The following is a 21,511-nucleotide window of genomic DNA, read 5'->3' as shown; positions in this document are numbered from 1 at the left end:
CATGCGGCGCACGTGCAAATGAGAGGCCGTCCGAGTCCGCTGATTGAGGGGGCGTTCTGGGGCCACGTTCACAGGTGTTTGAGTGGCACTGGGGAATTCTCTGAAACATAAGCAGTGATCACAAATTGATAAACCCCTTGTCGAGAGCTGGTAATTGCAGTTATGCAGAACTTAAGAAACTTTTACTCTTAGCTGAACCTTCGACTTTGTCTAAATAATAAATATATCTAACAAAACATTCTGAAATCATTAAACTTTGCTCTGAAAAAGCCAAAGCCCACGTAACTATGTAAGTATATTCCTTTTCAGCAATTATCTGGAGAGTTTCCCTAAGAAATGAACTGGGTGGGTGCGCAGTAAGGATGCTTCTGTCATCTATGAGGGACAAGCTTAGCAACCATCGAGAAGGGCAGCAAAGGGAGATGGATCAGCTTTGGTCTCGACGTCGAGTAGAGATGCAAAGCTATTAACTCTGAAGTGGTAGAAGTCTCTTTGCTGTCATGGGAAGATAATCTTATGGGTGAAGAAGGCAGCTGGAGGAACGTTGCTGTAAACAAGATCCAGCTGACATTTACTGAGTACTTACTGCGTGGCAGACGCTTAAAATGGACTGTTTCCTTACACCCTTCCACTAAATCTGAGTTTGCGGTGTTATCCCTATTTGCTGATGAAGGACACGTGGCCCAGAGAGGGAACTTGACTTACCAAGGTCACACAGCCTCTAAGCGGCCACTGCAGCTCTTGTGCTTTAACTGGCATGCGATTCTGACCCTACATTGATCTCAAGGCCTATGAGGATATACACCAAAATGTCCACGATACCTATTTGAGTGGTGACAGTATGATGATTTTACTTTTTCTGCTTTTCATTTTTTTGGGCTGTGCTTCGAGTCTTGTGGGATCTTAGTTCCCCGACCGGGGATCGAACCCTTGCCCTCGGCAGTGGAAGTACAGAGTCCTAACCACTGGACTGCCAGGGAATTCCTTTTCTGCTTCTCTTAATTCTCTCTTTTTTTTTTTCCCCCAGCCACTAGTTTAATAACAATAGTGAAGTAAACCGACAAAATCCTGATGGCTTTCTAAGTGTGTAAAGTTGGTGATTGGTGTATTGCGTTTCCCATTCGGGGATTTACCTGGTGACCATCACAGAAGCTAAACCAGTTTGCAGAGAAGGTGCCATTGAACTCTTCCCTCCTGTGTTCACGATCGGTTTCCATCCTGTGCTGGGAGCGGGTTATCTCTTGGTTTGTAGCATCAAGTACACAAGGCTTGAATGTAGGTAAGAAGCCGGATTAAACCGTCCTCAAGTTTTTAGCATCTGATCAGTAAACCCTAGGCCTTGAGCAGCCCTCAGTCAAGGAGAGCAGTGTGTCACTAGTTAGCGGCTTTACTTCCAGAGCTGAAGCGTGGGAGCCGGGCTCCTGCAGTGGGGGGCCAGCCTTTCTCCTGCTTCCCCCTTCTGCATTGGGTGAGTGCCCTGGATCGCCACGGGGATGGTGCGGTCCTGGCCAGTGCTGCCAGGTCTGTCTCTGGGGTCGGGGTATGGGCAGGTGGGAGCATCCCTGCGTGCTCTGCTTCGTCTGGGGGCTTTCCCACCCGTCAGCCCCTCCAGCTCTCACTGCTGGACCCAGCTTCCTCGTCCAGCGGGTCTGCCTGGTCGCCTGTTCTGTGCTGAGTGACAGAGTGCGACGTGTGGCCTCAGCATCCTGTCTGGAGGAGCTCTGAAGGGTTGGTCCTCCTAAGACTGAAGGCCTGCTTCTCTCTAGGTTTGTTCTCAAGGTCATGCAGAGGTGGCTGCATCTCCTCCACTGTTTCCATGGTACCAGTGCAGCCTGGAGGGTCCCCCACTTATCTAATTTTCTCCTCATCCTGCAGCCCCCTCTGCGCCTCAGACCCCCGAATTAATCCAGCAGAGGGTCTTGGCTGGCCTTGTCAGAGCTGGACTCCAGGGCCTGTGGGGATTCCTGTAAAGACGGCATGGCGACTGCCATCTTACTGAGTGTCTAAGTGCCCGGCACCCATGAGTTTTATTCTTTCTCTGTTGAACCTTCCTTCCTCGCGTGGGTATGGCCCCCTAGGTGGGTAATGGCTTCATAGGGGAGCGTTCACCATCGGATGGAGGGGTTGATCATCTCCCCTGTGTGCTCTGCTGGGGGAGGGGGGTGTCTCTGGGCTGCGGTCCTGGGAGGGTTGGGCATGGAGGGAAAGAGGTGGAGCAGAGCGGAAGTGAAATTCATCGTATGTAACAAGCATATGAGGAAAAGAAAGGACCTAAGTCTGGTTCATGAGTATTACCTGTCACCTGGAGACACCCAAGTCCTCAGACTTGCAGGGCACTGGCTGCGCACAGAGGGATGCATTTCCACTAGACTTGCTGGCTGAAGAGGGCTAATGATTCAGAGGCTGTGCAGACATGGGTGGTTTGTGCCCTCCCGCCCCGTTTGCTTCTTCAGAAACGGAGCCAGTGGCACTTCTGAGCCGGTCTCCTTACCTTCTTTTACTGTATTTTGTGCTGTGAGCCGATGACTTCTTGGTGAAGCTGGTTTGAGTTTGGGAAAAGCATCCCATGCATACAGTATCCTAAAGCTTCTGTGTAAGCCATACACGTTGCTTTAGCACGTTGTGTGCTATTAAAGCCTTCGGTGTGGGGTGGTCAGTTCCTGAGATTGGGTGTCTTTTCTATCATATTTAAAATAGATCGGTGTTCTCTGGGCTTATTTTACCCTTCAGGTCAGCTACCAGGGAGATGCTGAATTGGGGAAAAACAGGCAGTGAAGAGATGCGTAACGATGTGGAGGCTCAGGGTAGCTCCTGTGGAAACCTCTGCATCCCTGGCTTTTCAGGCTAGCCCTGCCCATCAGAACCGTACGGACCTGGTGCGTTGCTTAGTTCTAAGCCTGGGTCGCTCAGACAGCTTTGAAGGGTGGGATACTGGTACCTACCTTGCTCGTGTGTTGTGAAGGTCAGCTGAGGTCATGGGTGATGAGGTGGGGAGACAGTTAAACATGATATAGACAACAGACTATCTGCCTGGGTCATGTGTGTAGTCATCGGCTTCCGACATGCTGGGCACAGGACAGTATACTAGCTCTCAGGGCGCGGTCCCAGGACACGCAGCCTCAGCTTGATGGAAATGCCAGTTCCCGGGCCCCACTGGAACTTGCTGAATCAGAATCTCCAGGCTGGGGTCCAGGAATCTGTTTTAGCAAAGCCTCCTGATAACATACAGTCATGTTTAAAGCCCTGGCACAGTTAGGAGGGAAACAAATGAGGAGCTGAACCTCGTGGGCAAAGCCAGCAGAGGTTGGTGGTGGAGGGGGCGGGTGGGTCTGTGGACTCGATGCTCCAGCCTAAGACATATGAGTCTGAGTGGCCCTGGGTGGGGTGGGAGGAGGCCTCTTGTAGAGTCTCATCCCGGTCGTAGCTCCTACAAGCTCCTCGCTGTGGGGCGGGGAGAAGGGCACAGGAGGCAAAGAAGCCTTCCATGACTGAGACAGAAGATGCTGGAAACGCACCAAGCCAGTTCGGTGCTTGAGTTCAACCTCCTGTAAAGGGCTGTTGTTTTTCCCTAAACACTTAATCTTTTAAGAGCAGTTTTAGGCTCACACAAGAATCAAGAGGAAGGAACAGATTTCCCATATCCCCCTGCCCACCTCCTCCACCGTCACCATGCCCCACCTGAGTGGTCCGTTTCTTAAAATTGAACCTACATTGACATACAATCCCCCAAAGTCTGTAGTTTATGTTATGGTTCTCTCTTGGGGTTGTGTAGTCTGTGGGTTTGGACAAATGTATAATGGTGTGTGTCCATGATTATAACAGTATTTTCTCTACCCTAAAAATCATCTTTGCCCTTTCATCCCTACCCTCTGCACCCACTGAAAACCACTGAACTACTTACTGTCTCCATAGCTTTGCCGTTTCCAGAAGGTTGTAGAATTGAAATCATACAGTAGGCAGCCTTTTCGGACTGGCTTCTCTTGCTTTGTAATCTGCGTGTAAGGTTCCTCTGTGTCTTCATGGCTTGGTGGCTCATTTTAAGTTCTAGATAATTTCCATCCTCTGGACGTACCACAGTTTCTCATTCACCTCCTGCAGGGCATCTTGGTTGCTTCCAGGTTTGGGCAACTATGAATCCTGTAAAAGGTCTTGACTTCTGCTGTCCCAAAGCCTTGGTTTCAGTTCTGTCAATCCTCTTGCTCTCTTGGACTCTCACGAAACAGACTGGGGAACAGGAATTGTGTCAGGTCCACAGTGTGTGAGCTGGTGTGTGACGTAGAGCCCAGGGACACAGGTTCTTATTTCTGTTATTACTGATCGTCACTGTTCAGTGTGCATAGGTAAAAGGGAAAGTTAAGAATCATTGATGGACTCAGAGTTTTACCCAGCATACTTGAATGTAAAAGTTCTGATTTTTCTTTTGCTCTGCCACACATGACATTGTTAAATAACAGATTTATTGGGATATAATTTGTATGCCATAGAATTCACCACTTTAAAGTATTCAGTTTAGTGGTTCTTAGTATACTCACAGAAGTGTGCAACGATCCACGCGTAATCTTAGAAGATTTTCATCGTTCCAGAAAGAAACTCTGTAGCCCTTACCAGTTCCTTCCCACCCCACTCCCTCCAGTCCCTGGTGACCAGGACTCATCTTTCTCTTTGGATCTGCCTGTTCTGGACACTTGATATAAACAGAATTATGTAATATGTGACCTTCTGTGTCTGGCATCTTTCACTGAGCATAATGTTTTCAAGGTCCCTCCTCTTATTGGTAACACGTATCTGCCCTTCATTCCTTTTTGCAGCTCAGTAATATTCCACTGTGTGAAGTACACCATTTTCTTCACCATTCGTCAGCTGGTAGACTTGATGGTTTCCACTTTTAACTGTTGAGTGACGCTGCTCAGAACATTTGTGTACAGGTCTGTTGTAGATGTGTTTTTCGTTTCTCCTGGGGATTTGTCTGGGGCTGAATTTGCTGAGTGATGTTACTTCTATGGTTACCACTTCAAGAAACTGCCAAGACAGCTTCCAGAGAAGCTGCCCCGTTTTACGGTCCCACCACGGCAGAAGGGCTCCACGTTCTTGCAGACGCTTGTTTGTCTTTGGTCATCCTGGTAGCTGTGAGGTGGTGTCTCATTGTGGCTCATCTGACTTTAACTTTCCTGATGACTAATGATGTTGAGCATCTTTTCCTGTGTTTATTGGCTACATCTTTGGAGAAATGTCCCTTCAAATTCTTTATTTGTCCTTTGACTTGTAAGAGTTCTTACATAATCTAGATAAGTCCTTTATTAGATATGACTTGCAAATACTTATGGGTTGTCTTTTCACTTTCTTAGTGGTGTCCTTTGAAGCACAAACATAACTTTTGAAGTCTAGTTTATGCATTCTTTCCTTGACGCTTATGCTTTCTGGTGTTATATCTAAGCAAACCATTGCCAAATTTAAGGTCAGGAAGATTTATTCCTATGTTTTCTTCTAAGAATTTTATAGTATTAGCTATACTTAGGCCTTAGGCTCCATTTGAGTTAAGTTTTGAGGCTTTTCTAATTTTTGTTAAAAGTAATCTTTGGTTAGGGTTATTGAGATCTTATAAGAGATTAAAAACTTTTTTTCTAAAAAGGATTGATGCTCAGCCGTCCTGTTGTTGAAATTACAAGTCAGAAAACCAAAATTATAGGTTTAGTGTTTTGAAGGAATAAATAAATGCTGCAGTCTCGAATCAGTTTTTCCTAAAATTGAGCTGACTGCTAGGACAAGGTCCGTTTTAGGAAGTGTTTTGACATTGACCCCAGTGAGCAATTCAAGAAGTGCATACAACAAAAATCAGGTTATAAACACTCATGTGAGCTGCTGCCTAGGGAATTGAAGAGAATTGTACTTTATGGGGAAAAACTTGAAAGCATGTGACCTGGTGGTTTGCCCGTAGTTACGTACATTTAGACATGTAAATGGACTATAGTTTTAATCAGGGAGGAAGTAACATCTACTCAGCTTCCTCATAATTGCCTATTTTTAAATGAGGAAATTAATGGTACATACCTCATAGGGTGGTTTTGAGGATTAGGTGAGTTGATACATTAAAAGGCTTAGAACAGCCTGATGGTTAGTAAAGGCTCATTAAGTGCTTCTTAAATCTTCCATTTATTTTTCATATTTTCAGTATAGTTGGGTCACCAATATAACCTGTACTTCTCACTTGAATGTTGAATACTATAACATCTTTGAATTATTGTGTAAGTATATGTTAATTATTCTTGCCCAGAGTAAAGGAATAGTAAACAGTGCTTATGAATAACTTAATGCGGAGTCCTAATGTTTCCATTGTTTTACAACCTATTTTTCACTTAGTTATAATAACCTAGATTCAGAACAGCAGTTGTAGAACCAGGTGGCAGGATTGATTGATGTCAAGTCCCTTGTCCTTACATCAGCGTAAGGGATGCTAGGCTATTCAGTGCTCATGAAGCCGCCCCCATAGGTGTTTAAAAAAAATAAATAAATAAAAAGGAACCAAACAGGCAACGATATCTCTGATGTGGAGTTTATGTTTGTTCCGTAATTTAAACAAAACACTCAGGAAAGAATTCTCTACCGACGTGTTCTTTTTCTCCCAGCCCAGATGTGAGAAGTTGGGACTTTTTTAGAGGAACTGTAGGGCTTCTGGAGATGGCTTTAGGCCATTATAGGGCAGCATGTGCAGCTTGGGCTCCGTCTTTGTCCTCGAGGAGTCCCTGCTCTAGTAGGGGCAGGCAGGTGGGTTTGGGTGGGCGCCCCGTGGAGGGAGGGAGTTCTGGTGGAGGCTTGTAGGTGAAGAGCCGGCCTCTTCTCGCCAGGAGGGAACCGCCACTGGGAAGCTGCCTGAGGAGGGAGGAGGGCCACGAAGTTTAAGTTGGGGGTGGGAGGGTGTGGGGTGGTGGAGAGGGTTGGGGAATGACTTGGCGAAAGTAACCTGAGGCCAGTTTGGACTTTGTCGTACAAGCCGTCAAAGGGGTTCACCACTAGATGTAATTAGTGTGGATCAGCAAAGTAGATACGGATTTGCTAATATATGAGAAGTGAAAAGAAAATGCCATAGACTGTATCCACTGTCCTACAGTTTTGAAATTCTACTGCTTGGCTTGCTGGATTCTGAGATGGTTTAACTCGTTTTGCCCTCATTTTTAAGCAAGTTTGATTTCTTTCTGACCTGTTGACTTGAAAGCAACAGCCTGTGGCCAAAAATATTGGGTTGGCCAAAAAGTTCATTTGTCTTTACCCGAACCCAATACTATTTCCTTCTCTTTGGTCAAGCTCTGTGGTCATTAGGAAGAATTTGAAGCTCCTTTTGAAATGAAGGTTGGGGATGTGATTATGAGTTTTGTGGTTTCTCAGTACAGAATAAGGTTCTCCAAGAGCGTGGATGCAAAACGGTGAATGCTGAGAGAGAGATGGGGCAATTAATCTCCATTACAGAGAACTTGTGGATGTGGGTTTTTTGTAAGAGGCATGTGCGAAGCAAGGAGGGCTGTGCTGAGAGCTTTGCTGGAGAAAAAGCTGGAATGAGTCACTAAATACTGCTTTCTACTATTACCATTCCTACTTTAAAAGATCAATTAATATATATATATAATAGAAAAATTAGAAAGTAGAGAAGGAAGTGGCTTAAGCACAGTGGTTCTCAGTCAGGGGTGATTTTGCCCCCCAGGGGATATTTGGCAAAGCCCCGAGAGGTTCTGATTGCCATAACTAGGGGCGGGACCGCTACTGGTGTCTAGGGGGAGAAGCCCCGGGTGCCGCTCTGCATCCTACAGGCACCGGAAAGGATGATCCGGCCCCAAAGGCCAGTAGTGCTGAGGTTAAGAAATGCTGCAATAATCCTGCTCATACACGAGAATCCACCTCTAATTGTGTCGTCCTGGTTTATTTCCTTTCATCGTCTTATGTGCGCATTATACGTAATTGTGTGCACTTGATGCTTGAACAAATCGGCTTTGAACTTTGTGGGTCCGCTCACACATGGACCTTTTCAGTAGTAAATGCTACAGTCTGCACAATATGCGACTGGTTAAATCCTTGGATACGAAGGAGCCTCACGTGTGGAGGGCTAAGTCATACGTGGATTTTTGCCTTCAGAGGGGGTTGCTTCTCCCCCTCCCCCCGCCAAGAGTCAGCTGTACATAGTTGTCGGTATGGTCTTCAAGTGCTGTATCCGGATCAGAATGGTCACCTTAGTCTTCCGAATTTTGCATCCCAGGTTTCTGCCTATACTGTAAATATTCTAATTGACTGCTCTTGTGAATGACCTATAATGAACCAAAGCTTTGTGCATTTGCCTTTTTCTGATCTAATCGTTTCTTAAGGGTAGGATTTACAAGTGTTCATATTATTTCTTCTAGGGGGGGACTTTTTAATGGTTGTTGGCAAACATTTCCAAATTGCTTTTCAAAGGCATGGTACTAATTTCAGCGCCATCAGCAATAAATGGCTTCCTCTTGGCCTGGGCTCTTGCCAACATGAAGTGTTGATGTTATGGGGAAAAAACTTTATTTTTTTTCCTAATTCTATAGGCCAAAAAGTGGTATTTCTTGGAGTCGTCCTTCACAGCGTGCTGTTCTGGGGGGGAACTTTCTCCCAAACCTTGTGGAAGACGCACGTCCTTAGAATCGCCATCACTAGCGTTAGAAGTTGTTACACGACCGTCGATGTCTACCCAACACGATTATTGTGAAAATACTTTTAGATCAGTAGAGCGGTGCCCGTGCTGACTACAAGGAAGTTTACTAAGAAAATAAACTGCAGTAGTTCCAGCTTTCTTGGAAGACTTTTAAAAGAACCAGAATCATTTGAAGCATCATGGCAAATCCTGTTGAATTCTAAGAAAGAAAAATTATTTTTGATGAAACGATTACAGTTAAACTATTTAGATAAAGTAGGGTTCTATTACTTCCCTATTCTTGAGTTTTGTGTGCTTTATGGGACACTTGGCACTCCTTAGCATTTCATAGAGTATGTTTGCTTGGCACATAGAAGAGTCAAATATAAGTTAAACATGAGTGAATAAATTGATGACCACACTATAGGGCTTGGAGTATAATTTTCTACTGTAATGATTACAGAGGGTTATACCTGAGTGTTACCTTTTGATGGGCTCTTGGTCTTGGTTTTGATTTATAGTACTTGATTTTAAAACATTAGGAATAAAACTCCCAATTGAATTACTTTTCCAGTAGTAAACCTGTTGTATGACATAGTAATTTGTCTTAGAACAGAGGTTCAGAAACTCAGTGTCAAAAGCAAGGATGTTCTCGTCTGTTTTCTAACAGCTATACAAAAAATCTGGTTTGTTTTATTCCTTTTTTGAATAAAACATCTGTCATACTTTCATGTGTGTCCTAAGCTTTGGTGGTTCTTTAGGGGAACCATTCCAGATTTGAAAAGTATTTTAAATAGTTGGAAATGACTTTTTCTCTTCAGTTCTTCCAACATCTTAAATTATTTTAGGGCTAGTATGTGTAAATGCCTGACCTGGGGTTTTGAGAACTGCCTTCCTCTTTGACTTTTAAAACTTACTTCTTGTCCAGTATCTTTCTGAATTACGTAGCAGTTTTGCTTCATTCGGGACTATGTGGGCTCACCTAGGATGAAAGCTGTGTGGTGACGTCCAGGTGGGACACAGGCGTGGACCAGCGTTGTCCCCAGTGGCTGTGGGTCACTCCCTTCTGTTCTTTTGTGCTGTTCTCTGACCGGCTGCTCTGTCCTCAGCCCATCAACCTAGAGTTTAACATAGCAGGAATTTAAATTGCTCCGATTCACTTCATATTTGCCATAGGAGACATTTGAAGGCAGTATTTATGCCGTTTTTGTGGGAATCAGGTGCACAGCTTCATCTTGAACCTGGGGTTAGCTGTATCAGACGCCACATACACGTGGGATTTGGTCGTGATATTTTATAAGGCTTTGCCTTTTTCCTCTGCTCAAAATAGTTGTAACATGAAGCCCAAAGTTCTGTTCTGCCCTCCCCAATCATTGATAAATTTCCAATTCTTTTGGTAAAAACACTTCTAAAAATTAAAATGCATACGTACTCTTGATTTAGCGCAAACAAAACACAAAACGGATGGAAGGGCACCGTGTTAAAATTCCCTTTCCCATGACCCAGGCCTGTTTCACAGATGGAACCACCGTTGAGTTCTCCGGTTTGTCCTTTCAGAACTTCACTTTTGACATACGTATCTTACTCTCCCCTTTTTGTTTAATTCACACGGTTCTATAACTGTCCTACAGTTTGCTTTTTTCACCAACAGTGTAGATCCTGGACCTCTTTCCACATCAGCATGTAGACATAACTAACTTTGGTAATAGTTGTGTAGTGTTCTGCTCCGTGGATGTGCCGTAATTTGCTTAGTTTCCTATGAATGAGCTTCTGAGTTATACGCTGGGTGTTGCCTTTTTAAACAGCTTCAGCGACCTCCTTAGACTGTCTGTCTTTGCATCCTGCCCCACCGGTTGTTGGCTCTTTGACTTCGAACACGTTGCTCTGCCTCTTTGTCTTTGGGTTCCCCTCTGTAAAACGGGGGTGGGTGGTAACAGTACTGCCTCGTGAGAGGGTGCGGAGTGAAATAGCTGTTGCCTGTGAGGCCCTTAGCGCAGCGCCTGGGACCTGGTGGGCGGCCCCTGAGTAGCCACTGCTCTGGCTGGGGCTGTGTGTGTCTGTACATACGAGAGTGTCAGTGGAGCAGATTCCTCAAAGCAGACTTGCTGGATTGCTAGTTATAGGAACGTGCAGTCCAGACTTTGAGGGGCGTCCCCGGTTGTCTGTGCAAACGTTGCACCAAGTTACGCTTCCACCTGCGAGTGATTCACACCTGCTCTTTAAAAGGCAGAGTTTTTTTTAAACATAAGGCTTGAGAGCAAGTAAGTTCCTTTGTTAATTCCTTTTACTTATCTCTCGTTTTGATTACATAATGACGTGTCTTATGAAATGCTGGTGTGATAATAAGGGCATTGTGCAGCTCTCCCGTGGAAGAGTTGATGACAATGTGAAGAATCTCAGTGGTCTTTGGACTTGGGGTTAAAATTTTCTCCCTCGTTTCAGTACAATGTGCTTGCTCGGGAGAGTGAGGGTTACTTCCTGCGTGTTTAATGTTCCTTGACATTTGTGTGTGAGTGGGTCCGTCCTGCTTGATGCACAGTGTGGAGACCCACCTGGATGACTGACATCCCTTCGTGGTGAAAGAGGAAAACAGCCCTGGATCAATTTTCCTTCTCACTGGGCAGGTTACAGGGCAGATGCAAGTGAGATGCCAGGCTGCAGTTAGAGGCGTTGATGGATAAGAGCTTAGCAGCCGTGTGGGCAGAGAAATGGAGGTTTCTGCGTGCAGTACCTGGGCGGGAGCCTCGTTAGCTGTCGCGGGGCAGGGCAGGGCTGGTAGCTGGCCATCCCCGCTGCAGGGGGAGAGAGAGGGGCAGCGAGGGGCTCTTGGCAAAGCCTGGGAAGCACCCGGCTCCTATCTCCTCGAGTGGGTGATACCCCCTCACCCCCTCTTCTTTTTTGTAAGCGACTCCCGACGGTCCAAGCAAAGGGGCCCTTCACTTTGACCTTCCTGCAGGGCTAAGGGGGTGGTGGGGTCATTGGGAAAGTGGCTTCTAGCAGAGAACAGCAGAGGTCACAGGCTGGACCCGTGCTGGCTTTGCTGCTCCTTACTTTGTAGTCACCTGTAGGCACATCGCCAGCTCTGTGCGTGGCCTCTACCTCTGTCTCCCCCCACTGCGGGAGGGCACCTTCGTAGGGTTATTGTAAGGACTGGAGAGAGTGTATGTGAAGAAACCAGGGTAGTGTCTGGGTCCTAGTGGGTCCTCAGGAGAAAGGTGGCCAACATCATGTTTTATCATCACCACTGCTGATGTCATTGTCATCCTGAGCAGGGATGGTTAGCTGAGTGTGTCTGGCACCCCCCGTGGGCTCTGCAATGCTCTGGTCCTGTTTGAAACATGGCCACTTCGTAGATCCTGGCCCAGGAGCAAAGGTGGTACAGCACCCCGACCTTCTGTGATCAGGCTGATTCACTGGAAGGTGGCCCTCTATTTGACACTAGTCGACCCCAGAATTTCATTTCTATATGCAGTCTTGAAGTCGGAGATGTAGGGATTGGATTCCTGTGAAAGGCACACGAACCGTGCCTGATCCATTTGTAAATAATCCAAGTGACAGGGAGTTGCTTGGAACGGTACCAAGTCACGAGGGTGGACCATTTTGTGAGAGATACTTCCCGTCTTCTAGGGTGCTCATAATCGTGACAGATGGTCCCATTCATAGTTTTGCATTCCTGGACTCCTTGGACTACAACAGCGGAAATCAGGTTATGAAATAATTTTCAAAAGAAAGAGCCCTGACACAACAGAGAGCAAATAGGAGGAAAAGAGAGAATGTGCAGCGAGTCCCACCCAGCTTTTTGTTTAAAAGGAACACTGCTTTTATCTTCAAAAGAGAGAGAAAGGCTAAACGGTTTCCACAGATGTTTCTGAGTTGTCAACTGTGCCTGCAGAGATTTTGTGGAGGGGAAATGCTGTGGAGTTTGATTCCAGAGTTTCCGTGGGATCATCTCGACACCGTAGGTGATTGATCCCACCTTTGGTCCCACAGAGGTTATACCTTAGCTACTGCTTGTTCAGATGACCCATGTAGGGGTCCCCAAAAAGTTTCCCGTGGGCTTCCCTGGTGTTAGAAACTGTCGGCATGACTTGCAGAGCCTTCAGGAGCTTGTTTTCTTGGATGAGCGCAGCCCCGAGTCTCCAAGCAGAAGGGAGGGTGGCCGCGCCTCTGTCCAGAGGATCAGTCACGTAGCCAGGAACCAATTCCGGGACCGTTAGCACTCAGAACCAGAGAACCAGATCTGCATGGCAGAGGGGGCACTCTGCAATGTCTGGGTGCTTCAGAGAGAGAATCAGACCCTCCTGAGGATCTCTGGTGGAATCTGTGCCCGGGGGGAGAGGGGTATTCCCCCTTTGGCAGATCAGATGGGCCCATCTCCCGCCAGCCTTTCAGCAGGGAGTGAAAAGTGCTGGCGGGGGCCTTCAGGCGCGTCCCAGCGTCTCCACCCCACGGGCCAGTAACCCGGGCTGCTCCTGGCGCTGCGTCAGTCTCCTGAGTGGTAGGGTCCCGGGACGGGGCAGCCGGTGGGAGGAGAGTGTCCTCTGTCCCTTTGGCTTTGCCGTGGCCTCACTCTGTCAGAATGGCTCACCCATCCCCACACGTGGACAAGTTCTGCTGGGTGCTTCAAGACACGGTTCCACTTCCTACGGCTTTGTGATCCATTCCCTGGTTTGTTCCATAAATACTGATGGATTGCGATGTACCCTTCAGTGCCCCTGGCTCCCTCTTCCTCCCAGGTGGTCCTGGGGTCGGGGACAGGCTGGTTCATGGTTGAGTCCCCTGCACCTGCCGTGGTGCCTGCTGGTGCGAGCTTCGATGCTTACTGGATGAAAAAATTCCCCGAGTCCTCTTGGCTCGATTACTAAGTGGTCATTTACTCATTGAAAAACAGCATAGTTCTTTAATCGGCAATGACTGAGCTATTGTTACTTCACTTTAAATTTTTAATTTTATTTTGAAAATTCTTAGAGAACTTGAGAGAACAGTGAACATTTTTGTTAATCGGGGTCTGCTGACTTGCTGTATCCATCACACACACACACACACACACTTCAGCTGTAGCACCTACAACCAGGCTGCAAACCTAGAGGCACCTGACCCAGCCCTACACACTGCAGTCTTAGGAAAGGAATTGGAGGCTGTTAGAAAGGACCTTACCAAGAGGAACACTGCGCTTTGGGAGCACAGAGCAAGGAAATGACTGTTAAACTGGAACAATTAGATTTGGTTTCATTGAAAAGGTAACACCTGATCTGAGCTGCATGCAGAGATACAAGTTCAGGTATCTATCTAAAATTATAACAGGGAAAAAGTTCAGTCTATCACAAAGCTTTACTATCTTGACAAACTTCAACTTTACCATATTTGGAGCTTTTGCGATTCCTCCGAGGTTCTGTAATAACCACACTTATTTCCTTAGCCTCTCGGGCTGTCATTGAAGAAGTGCCTTGAATTTCGCTTGCCTTTCCTAGTAGGTGTGTCAGCTTGCAGAGGGGGTTGTGTCGACCCGTGAGCTGTCTGGTCTGCTGGGACCTCCTTGCCGTGTGAGATGCTTCTCAGAGCTTGGTGACTTCGAGCAATGAACATCTTCATAATAACCATGGCTTAATTTTGCAGTTATGCTCAACCGTTCTATACATCTGTAAAAAGGAGATGTAGGCCATTCCCAGAAGTCGGAACTTCAGCTATTTCTGCCTTGTAATAGAGGGTTTCACTAAATCTAAATGTGTCCTTGAAGCTGAAAGGCTGCCTCTGAAGCATTTTGGGGGGATGTGACCATTTGTAAGATCTAGTGGTACACGTGATGTGGGCAAGTAGCTCCCCCCGCCAGACCAGCGAGAGAAAGGCTCTTCAGTCCTCTTAGGCATCTTGTTGGCTACATAGAAGGAAGTTGTGGAAGGTAAATATTCAGTGTTGGCTTGGAGTAGAAACGACAGCTTGTGTGAGGTGGAGAACTGCAGGCACAGAGCCATGGGCTTCTAGGACACGGGCCGCGTGAGAGGCAGTGGTCGCCCTCGGCAAGCTGGGGTCTTAAGCCCCTTCTCCATAAAGTAAGATGAACTTCTGTTTGGTTTTGTCCAGCATCCTCATGGGTGGTCTTCGCTGAGGGAAGATACATGGCAGGTCTGAAGACTTGGGAAAACGTGGGCTGATGGCAGAGGGCGTCTTAGTACGACCCTTGCTTCTGGTTCTCTGATTCCTTCAGAGTGTCCAGCCCCCTCTAGGTCTCAGGCACCATCAGTGCTTCATTGATGTGTTTCTCCCGGACACACACTCTCCGTTATCATGCAAATCCAATTCGTGATCCTCTCAACTCAGTAGAGGATCCCCAAAAAAAGTGACTCCCCCCTCCACCCCGCTTACACGAGAGGAGCTCTGATGGGCAGGAAGGGGCCACCATCTCCTGACCCCGGCTTGAGCTGGAGGCCCGGGGCCTAGGCTCATGCAGGGTGTGGGTAGAGGGTGGGTCAGAGCTGGTGGCCTGTTGTCCTCCACGGCCCTGGGCGGGTGATCTGGGGCAGGTGTGCAGCCCTCCAAGGTCAGCTGGTGAAGGTGCCCCGGGGACCCCTCCAGGTGCAGGGGTGTGTCCAGGTTTGAGCGGGGCGCTCCCTGGAGGGGGAGTTGGGCCTGATTTTTGTAGGTCACCGGTTTTTAGGACCGGGCAGCCCAGGAAGATGTGTGAGCAGGACTTTGCGGTGCCGGGCATGCAGCCCCTGGAGGGCAAGGTTGTTGAGTACCGTGGGAGACGGAGGATCTTGGTTGAACGTCTTACTGTGAACGAAAGCGTTTTTTTCCCGCCTGGAAGCAGAGGTCTACGGAAGCCATGACATGACTAAGCCCAGAAATCCTGGGTCAGGATTGGAGCTGAGCACTTGGCCCACACCCAGCCCTGGCCCATCCTTGGACCTGGGGGTGGGGTGGGTAGGGGGAAAGTGAGTGAGTTTTCAAGGAAGAACTTTCACCTGAAGTACTAGGAGAGGGGCAGGCCTGTCGTGGGTGAGCCTGATGAGCCCCGGTCTTGGTTCCTGACTCACATTCTTTCATGATTCATTCATGGTTGTGGTATGGGGCTCACCCACTGGGTTCTGGGTGCTGAGGAGTTAGCAGACAGGCTAGGGAGCCCTGTTCTCTTGGGGCTTCTGTCTTCTGGGGGCCCGTGACAAATGAGCACATTCCGTCCGCGAGCAGGGTCAGGTCGGATGGTGATGCTGTGCTCTGAGGGAAGTAAACGACTTGGTGGCAAGAGCAGTGCTGCTGAATAGATACGATGCGGATTTCAGCTTCCTGGTAGCCACGCTGAAAAAGGGAAGAGTCACCTTGCTGTACAACAGAGATTGGAACAACATTGTAAATCAACTATATTTCAATTAAAGAAACTGGAAAGAAGAAAGAGGGAGGAGAAATAAGTGACACTGATTTCAGTGTTTAACCAGTGTATCTATGTTGTCGTTATGACATCAATATAAACAGACTTTGCATCATCTTAGGTCTGGTATGTGTGTCACACTTGGAGCACATCTCTGGACTGGGACCCATGTCAAGTATTCATTCAGCACCTAGGTTCGTGGCATGGACGGGGCAGGTGCGGCATGCTGGGGGCAGTGGCATGGGCCCACTTGAGGTTGGGTGGGCACCTTTTAAACAGCATCCCATCCATTGAGGGTGAGGAATGGTTCCTACAATGGATCTGCTTCGTTTGCTGCGGATATAACCTACACATCGTGGTAGATTATCTCACTTCCGATGGTTCAGACAGCTTAGTTTATTCGGGCAGTCCTGTCTGGGATCCTGTCCTGGGCATCTGGGTTGCCCTGAGGACGGGCAGTAAGAGATTCCTGTATGTTCTAGGAGGAGACAGTGGAGAAGAGAGCACAGCCGTCCTCGTGAGAAAGCTTTGTAGGTCCTGTATTTTCCGCTGCTTTCCTTAATGATAAGGAATTCCACCAACGTTCACGTCTAACCTGAAAAAGTCTCCCACTGGGACAAGTCACTGGCGCTGGCAGCGTGACTGTTTTTAGCATCATTTTTGTACAGGTTTAAACTGTTACTTTATTGAATATTGCAGCTATTAATTTCAAACTTAAGCAAGGACATGATTGCTAAGTATAGTTTTCATGCCACCTACTCAGCCTTTTGGCTGGATGAAACCCTACTTGTTGAATGGAATTAAAATAATTTCCATCTGAGTTTTTTCTGGTTCAGCTGCGAATCAAGGCATCGGTTTAGAGTTGGTGAGAGTGGTAGGACCTGCTTGCAAACGCAAGGCAAACAGTCTTTGCAAGTCACCTCCCTGCCTTTGTGTATAAAAATAAGCTTTGGAGCCAATTTGAAAAAAGACAAAAGAATAATTTGTAATCCCCTATCTTTTCTCTCTACCTCTTGTCTATTCTGCCGTGTTATTTTATGTAGTTCTTTTTTATATTTAGTGTGTATTTTCTCATTCTGAAATATTTGTCAAGAGTGTATAATGGGGCTTCCCTGGTGGCGCAGTGGTTGAGAGTCCGCCTGCCGATGCAGGGGACACGGGTTCGTGCCCCGATCCAGGAAGATCCCACATGCCGCAGAGCAGCTAGAACCGTGAGCCATGGCCGCTGAGTCTGCGCGTCCGGAGCCTGTGCTCCGCAATGGGAGAGGCCACAACAGTGAGAGGCCCGTATACCGCAAAAAAAAAAAAAAAAAAAAGTGTATAATGACTGTAGTCTACCTCACAGCTCTTCTGTCCTCAATTTAACTTCAAATGACTGATGTGCCATTTTTCGTTATAAGTAGTGCTGGGAGATGAACATCTCTCTACATATTTATAAGAAAATCTAAATATTACAGCGTAAGTTGCTAAAAGTGAAACTATCAGGTGAAACAATATAGGCATTTTTAGTGCCTTTTAGGGCTGCCAGATTACCTTCCAGAAACACGGCACAAGTTCACATCTTACCTACAGTGTGTGTGCCTTTCCTTCCACAATCCAACCCATGCTGGGATTTATACTTCTCAAGGAATTTATTAAGTTGGCGGTAGGCATACCATTTTGACGCAAATTTTTAAAGAAAGGAAAGAAAACACATTTAAAGACACTTTTTCTATTTTTTCCTAGCTCCTCTTTGGAGCCCGTGTCCTTGACCGAGGAGGGGCCAGGTGTCTTTCTGAGGCGTAGCTGAGGGCCGCCGGCGCGTGGGCCACAGATGGTCCTCAGGGTCTGCTTAGGATGAGCACTTTGCGATAAAGCCTCACACCGAGGACTTGATGCGTCCAGGTGCTCCAGAGCTTCGTGATAATGTTAACACATGTCGTTGGTAATACGTCATAGGGTCACACTGGGACCCCCCCCCACCCCCTGGGGGATGATTGTTCCTGATGCGAAGTCGAAGGCTGCATCCTGAAGACACCACTGTTGTCCAGCTCCTGAGTTTTGTGACGTTTCCCATGCAGAATGTAGGATGCTCAGAAAAATGCTGTGACAGAAAAATGCTGTGACATGCAGAATGTAGGAGCTCAGAAAAATGCTGTGACATTGTCTAAACTCCAAAGGATTGTAGCCGGTGTATTTCCTTCCCCAGAGGATCTGGTCCCTATCGCATCTTTTTCAGTTACTCTGTACCAGGCCGTGAACCCTCAGCACTTCACTTCCGTGATGCAGCCTTACAGCAGCGACACGGCAAGTACTGTTTTCTTCAGCTTATTGATGACCCAGTGGAAGCTCGAAGTGGTCAGGTGACTCCATTGGAATCACACAGCTATGAATGGGGATTGAATTGACCCCAAAGCCCAAGTTGCAGAGTCCAGGCCCAGCATCCTTAAACTGGGAGGGAATGAAGCAGAGAGAAAACCAGGGTGACCCTCAAAGCCACTGAGACACCAGCTCAGAGGATCTCTAACTGCCACCCGCAGGCAGTCTATACCCACTGAGGACCCACGGTGGCTGGTCCCACAGCAGTGTTGTGACCCAGTTGTATTTGTCAGGTAAATGGGGGCTCGGGGTGCCTTTGAGGTGTCTTGGGAGAAATATCAGAGTTGATGTTGGGCTAATTTGGAAGATGAAATGAAAATAAGTGGGTAAGAGTAAGAGTTGGATGGAGTAAGGAAGGCACTTGGGTGTGGAGAAACCTCAGAGGGGGAGGGAAAGTGCCGTGAGGAACTGCAGGAACCGTTGGGGACTAGAGCGTTAGAAGTGTGTTTAATCTTGCAATTAGGATGCAAGACAGGGAACATTCTACCCTTCGGAGGATGCGTCTGAGTGTTCAGGGAAACCAGAAAGGAAGAATCGCGAGTGTCTGTAATTAATGAACGGGAAAGGCAGATGGATGATGCGGAGGGGGTGGCTTTACGCTGCGGGGATTTTTTTTAACCTGTAAAACTGTAGCGTGATTTCTTCCCATTTAAAACAGGCTCATGTCTTGGCTGCTGTTAAAAGCATCCAGAGATTTCCGTGCACGAGGCAGACAGTTGTTATGTCTTTAAAAATCAGACTTCTGCTCTTTCCAAAGACTTAATTTTATTTGCTCAATTTTTGTGTGTACTGGTTCTGCATTTTCTCGTGTAGATTCAGATTCGGTTTAGAAATGAAATACACAGGCGGCTTGGCTTTGGGAAGCACAGAGGACCAATGCTGTGGGGGTGAGCCTCTGGTCGGGCAGCATTTTCATATGGTCAAGTGGAATTTTCTTATGGCTTCTGAAAGAAAACGATAGTTTTTATCACAAATCAAAAAAAACCCCTGTCATTTCTTTAAAGCTGTAAATGAGATTTTTGTGTGTTCCCTTTGAATTTGTCACATTTTCATTCTGTAATTCCTTTTTTATGATAACATAAAAATGGTTAAGATGGTAAATTTTACGTTAAGTATACCATTCAGTAGGGCTAAGTATATTCACATTCACATCCACCCCAGCCCCAGGAAACCCCCGTTCTACATTGTTTCTATGAATATGACTGCTGTAGATACTCATAAGTGGAATCATAGAGTGTTTTCTTTTTCCAACTGGTGTAATTCATTTAGGATAATGTCCTCAAGGTTTATCCCTGTTAGATATATCACAGCTTTTTTTAGGTTGGATGCTGTTCCTCTGCATGTATACACCACGTTTTGTTGGTCCATTCATCTGTGGATGGACAGCTGGGTTACTTTCATCCCTTGGCTGCTGTGAACTGTGTTACTGTGAACACAAGTGTGCAGATACTTCTCTGAGCCTCTTTCAGGTCTTCTGGATGTACACCCAGTAGTGGGACTGCTGGATTATTACGGTAGTTCTATTTTCAACTTTCTGAGTAACCTTTATACTGCTTTGCATAGCAGTTGCACCGTTTTACAATCCCGCCACTAGTGCACAAGGGTTGCAATTTCCGTATATCCTAACACTTCTAGTTGTGGTTTTTTTGTTGTTGGTTTTTTTGATAACCATCCTAATCGCTGCGAGGTCAGTCCATGCTTTCTTATCTATTACACCAAATTTTCCTCATAGTTATGAACAAATCTTCAAGTATCATTTGAGATTCATCTACATTTGCTGTTACACTACTCGGAAGGAGAATGTTTAAGACATCTGTGTGTCTGAGTACTGTTTGCCCAAGGATATTCCAGACATTGCTCCGCTTTAGGTATTATAACTAAATGGAGCCCTACTTTTTTACTTATTTGGTGTAGGTATCCAGTCCTGTAAATACTGAGTTCTGCTGAGTACCAGTTGAGAACACAGAGATGAGCAGGACACGGACCCTCAAGGGGCTGAGGGTGTGAGAAGGGTGAACAGCGATAGACGGAGGAGCCCAGGTGGGGGCGGGGGAGAGACACTAACTAGGGCCGTTTGCAACGGGAGGATAGAGAGGGCTCCTTGCAGATAAAGCCGGAGCTGGACTTCGGAAGGTAAGTGGTTCCCTTGCTAGTGGGGGCGTGCGTGGAGTCCGTGCACACAGGCCCACGTGAGCGGAGGGCGGCCCCCGCCTGGGGCAGGGTGGTCGGCAGGAGGGGAGGTGAAGCCGGCCTGCGGTGTGTCTGGAGCTTGGCTCCGACCTGATGAGAGGTGGGAGCCGGCGAAGCTTCGTGGTCAGGTGAGCGGACCTCTGCCAGCCGTGAGGAGATGAGGTCGCTGGTGTTTGTGAGGTTTCAGGTGAGACAGGGCTGGGCTAGGGCAGTGGTCGTCGGGATGTGGGAAAACGAGGCGGCTTTCAGAGTACTTCGCACGGTCAGCAGCCGTTTGCCCATTTCTGTGTGGCTGCTGAGGGAGAAACTTGAAGACCGCTCCCAGGTTTCTGGCTGTCGGGCCGTGGTCTGAAATGAGCACTTTGGGAGTGGAGCTGGGGGCAGACACCACCGATTCTGTCTTGGATGTGTTGAGGTTGGTGTGTTTATAGGACAAACACGTGGTGATGCCCGAGGCTCACTTAGCAGAGGCCAGTGGTGGAGATGCGCTCCTAGGGCTCATTAGATGCAGACGGTGCTGAAAACGGTGAGCGTGGGTGAGGTGGTCTCCACACGGGATATAAGGCAGAACAGTGGGCCTTGGGCCACACTGTTGAAGGAGCTGGAGGATGAACCCTCAGAGTTAGGGGTAGACCAAGAGGAGGGGTGAAGAAAGTAGGTAGCATCTCCCAGGAGGAGTGGTCAGTTACTTCAGACGCAGCAAAAGAGGCTTGAAATGCTGCCGAGTCATCTGGGTTCGGTTTCGTGGCTGCTGGTTGTAGAAAGTCACTTAAGTTAAATGGTTAGTGAGGAAGGAATGTAAAGTATTCTTTGAAGAAGCTCAGATGGAAAGAGAAGCGGGAAAGGTGGGAAAAAGGAGGTCAGGGGAAGCTTTTTTAAAAGGATGGAGAGACATGAGCGTATTTTAGTGGAAGGGAGGAGGTCAGTCATCATTAAAATAGTTCACATGATAGAGG

General features: G+C 47.3%; 1 protein-coding gene across 2 annotated transcripts in view; it reads left to right on the top strand.

Moving 5' to 3' along the window:
• Positions 1-21,511, top strand: part of PRKCA (protein kinase C alpha) — a 363,871-nt gene that overhangs the window by 55,239 nt on the left and 287,121 nt on the right. The window contains exon 1 of one of the 2 annotated variants that reach the window (XM_024760801.1): positions 18,580-18,598. The exons of the other annotated variant lie outside the window; for it this stretch is intronic. The gene's annotated coding sequence lies outside the window, so the exon portion shown is untranslated. Of the gene's footprint in view, positions 1-18,579; positions 18,599-21,511 lie in introns of those variants that run through there. 2 annotated transcript variants of the gene reach the window in all.

Source organism: Neophocaena asiaeorientalis, unplaced genomic scaffold (assembly GCF_003031525.2).
Source record: "Neophocaena asiaeorientalis asiaeorientalis breed wild unplaced genomic scaffold, Neophocaena_asiaeorientalis_V1.1 scaffold30, whole genome shotgun sequence".
Taxonomy (NCBI): domain Eukaryota; kingdom Metazoa; phylum Chordata; class Mammalia; order Artiodactyla; family Phocoenidae; genus Neophocaena; species Neophocaena asiaeorientalis.
Note: the sequence above shows the minus strand (reverse complement) of the source record. Positions and strands in the feature narration are given on the sequence as shown.